Genomic DNA, 4,186 nt, shown 5'->3' on the forward strand with positions numbered 1-4,186 from the left:
CCCTCCGCAGCCCCCCGGGCCTGGGAAAGTGAGGCCGGAGGCAGGCCCCATTTCCTCACCCAAAATACCACTGTTAGGGGAGGCTTGCCGGAGGGAACCGCCTTTTCCCCACCCCCTTATCTTGCCCGGACACTCCCCGTTGCCAGTGCAACTCCCATCACCACCAGTGCGCATACATTGTTGCCAGACACCGTTACCGGAGCAACTCTCGCCCCTTTTCAATCAACCTCCGCGCCCTCTCAGAACCAATCCAAGCCTTTAACCTCTACAGCTACCCCGCCCTCTAAATGCCCGATATAAGCTTGTACTCTCCCCTAATAAAGCTCTCTCTCTCTCTTGGTTTCTTCACCCTAAAAAGAACCGTGTCCCGCCTGTTCCTTTCTCGCCGCCCTCCATACTTTGCACGCCACCACGCCGGGGACCTGGCCAAGTCCCCCGCCTCGCCCTCGCCTCTGGGAAAGAGCCCCCGCCGCGGGTACCCTCCGAGCAATCCTGGGAGCCTAGGATTTAGCAACCGGCCGCCACCCCCCCCCCCCGACGAATCAACTGCGACCGCATGTGAGTATGGAAATGTGTAATAGGCTAAGGCTTAAGAGGTAAAATACCAAACAAATGGTAGTGTATTTGTGAAAGAACTATTATGTTAGACATCACTGAAAGGCCTATAAGAGAATCATGCGTTAGAGGATCAATTGTGGGTGTAGACAGACCCAATCTGTAAATCCAGACTGCTCTTTACAATGGCAGACAGGCCCAGCAACTCTCACTCCAGTTAGTGGTAGAGACAGGCAGAGTCTTGGAATGGTCATTTTAGTTTCCAATTAAACAGACCTTTTAAAATGGTCTGTCAAAATACACCATTTAGGTGTATTTGAAACACTCAAACATTCATGACCTGTATACTCAAAATAAGACTAAGGGAACACCAGGGATGTGTGGGTGACTGCCAGTCTACTTTAGTTCCAATCATGACCAATATGTGCTTTTTTTTGCACTGGGAGAAAGACCCACAGTAGCAGAGTTTCAGTCCTGTCCACACCTGCATTCCAGCTTCCAGCATTTTTTTTATTTTTTTTAAATCTTCTTAGATTTGACTTTGATGCCTGTTGGCAACTTAAGATACACAAGTAAGAAGCCTTTGCCAAATGTTCACTTAGCTGATCAAAAGGATCAAAGGATAAAAAATAGACCCTGTTGACTTTGTTGCCCTGGTTCTGATATTCCATAAAGTGAGAAGTTTGAACTTAATTACTGAATAAACAGAATTCCATTGTAATGATGTACCAAGACAAACTACTGTTAATGTTCATGAACATTAACACTTCACAGAGTATTTTTTAAATGCATTTTCAAAGGTAACGTAACAAGGCAAAAGAAAAGAAATAATCATACAAAACATCTCCAGTTTACCCACCTATTTCAGTCTCTTCCCAGAGGCAACCACTACGACTAGTTGCTTATGTATGCTCGCATAGATAATTCTGGGCATATACAAATACATGTTTATACAGCATACCTTTGTTTCACACTAACAGCAGCACAAACCCATAGTTTCTCACCTTTTTAAATATAATTACCTTGGGAAAATTCCAAGCCAGTACATATACCTCTACCTCATTCTCTGACTGCATAGTATTCCATTTATATAATGGTCTGCTGTATACCTATTCATCATTAATTTTACTTTGAATCCTTTTCTGTGCAGCAAACTGCAGTGAGTTACGTTGGCAAAGGGAAAAACTTCCTCTGTGCATCAGGTCAAGTCCCCAAACATGGTAGTCAAAACATAAACTATATATTCAGAAGCATTTGAGATGCTGCATAGAAAAGAGAAAGGGAGATTTAGTAGTCTAGTCACCACATCTGCTAATTCCAGTCTTTATTACCCAACACAGTCATTTAAGCAATTTAGGTTGATAAGATAATTTCTAACATCCTTCCAGCAAGAAAGGGATTATGACTGGAATTTCTGATAAGTGCAGTTAACATAAACTGCTTATTTATGCTTTAAAAACAAACATCTCATTGGGCAAAAAAGATTAGAATATTTTGAATTTAAAATAAACGGACCCTAACGTTAAAAATCATAACCAGAAAAATAATTTTAAAACTTGACAAAGGGCTCATTTCTAGCTTTCCAAGTATTATAATTCACTATTGCAAAGGGAGCCACTTCAAATCTGTTAGCAAAAAAATAATCAAATGGGAGAACTAGCACCAGCCATTGACTGTATGCCTACCCTTGAACTCTCCTTGCATTTTGTAACAGCCCTATGTAGTATGTTAGCTCTATTTTTAAGGATGAGAAAAATAAATTACAGAAAGATTAAGTTATTTAACTTGCCTAAAGTTAGCTTAGGAAAGTTTATTCCCCAATTAACAAAGTGAATTAAAATATATGTTCAGTGGACAAACTAATCTTAGTTTTACTCCCCAATATCCCCCCTGACTGAAGGAATACTTTGTACCTACTGTTTTTTTTTTTAAGTAGAACCAAGGAGCATTTATTAAAAAGCTGACCATAAAAATTGTGCAAACAGAGAAAAAAGGGTTTTTGTCTTTTTCCCTTTCTGAAGTTAAAAAAAAATCATTAATGAAGCTCTTTGCTTAGCTTAAGAAGATCAGTATCTAATAATTTGATCTGGCAAATATATTAAAACAATTACTTTTTTGACAGCTCTTTTACCTTTGTTGACTCAACTTCGGTGTCTCTTCCCAAAGACACCCAGGAAATTCAGAATAATTTTAAAAACACTTTTATTTACAGTGATTTGCTCTTCACACCTGAAATTATTCCAGTTCCAAACACAGGAACTCTCTTAAAAAGAAAATGATTTTTTCACAGATCAAAATGCCCCAAACTGATGTACTGACATTACTTTAAGATGGGCACATTTATGCTCAGTAAATGGATTTGGTCGTTCTCCAGTGACACTGCAATGCAGTTACTAGATGCAAAACAAAGAATGGCACAGATCCACACACACTGGCTCCTTGTCTTTCAGTGATGACATTATTAGGGTCTCTCATTCAATCTAAAACATTTTTTTAAAAAAAGGGGGACATGGAAAAGTGTTTCAGTGAGGAAAACTTCAGTTGGGTTAAAGCTAAATGTATACATTAAAACTAATCTGAATGTTTTCTGTCATTTAAAATCTGAAAAAGTCATGCCTGAGTTATACTGAGTGGCAAGAAAAAGCAAGATCTGATTAAACATTTGTTTTGGACAAATCACAAAACTAATAATCCTAATTACTATTATCTAATCCAGTGGTTTCAATGCTGATTATGCATCAAAACAACCTGTGAGATTTATTAAATGCAGTACCTATGCCAGATCTCATACCTACTGAATCAGTCTACAAAGTGGGGCCTAGCCATCTATGTCTTAAAAAGCACCTCAAAAGATTCTGATTCTAGGAAAACGTAGTAGACAACTGTTGGTTGTCCATTTTTTTTTTGTTCCCTTTCAGAACCCTGATTGAAAACAAAACAACTCATTCTGCTTCTGTATATACTTCATGTGCCTCAGAGAAAGCGTCTACTTCTGACTCCAGGAGTGGACCTGACTGGCCTAAAATGTCATTCCATTCCCTTTGATAGTGACTGGCTCAGGGATGGACAGGTCTAAGCCACTTTAGACCAATGAGACTCAAGGATTTGCTAGAGGATTCTGGAAAAGCGTTCCCATATTAAGAGGGCCCCTGGAATCTAGCTTGGCTCCTCCACTGCATGTAAATGAAAATGCACATGTAAATAAAGATACACACAGCCCCAACTGCCATTGGCAATCATCCCCTCACCACAAGGGTGGCCAGCCTTATGTTGATGCCAATGATGTGTTTGATAAGAGATGAGGTATGAGGGAGGGGGAAATCTTAGGTTCTTGGTGATACTATTGAATCACTGGATCAGAAACACTGTAGCCCATTCTACAGTAGATTTCATGTATCATGATTCAACACATATTCTTACTGAGTCACTTAAAGTTGGATCTTCAATAATTTACATCTGAAAGCTAAAGAGTGATCCCAATACAGCATTCTTTCAACTATGACAATTTGTAGCAAGCAGAAACCACACAAACACCCATTTATACTTTTTATATCTATATAACTTGATTTATCTTTCCTATTTTGACAATGAATCTTATAAAAAGTAATTATACCATTATATTTTCCCAATA

This window comes from Choloepus didactylus, chromosome 9 (assembly GCF_015220235.1).
Source record: "Choloepus didactylus isolate mChoDid1 chromosome 9, mChoDid1.pri, whole genome shotgun sequence".
NCBI lineage: Eukaryota > Metazoa > Chordata > Mammalia > Pilosa > Megalonychidae > Choloepus > Choloepus didactylus.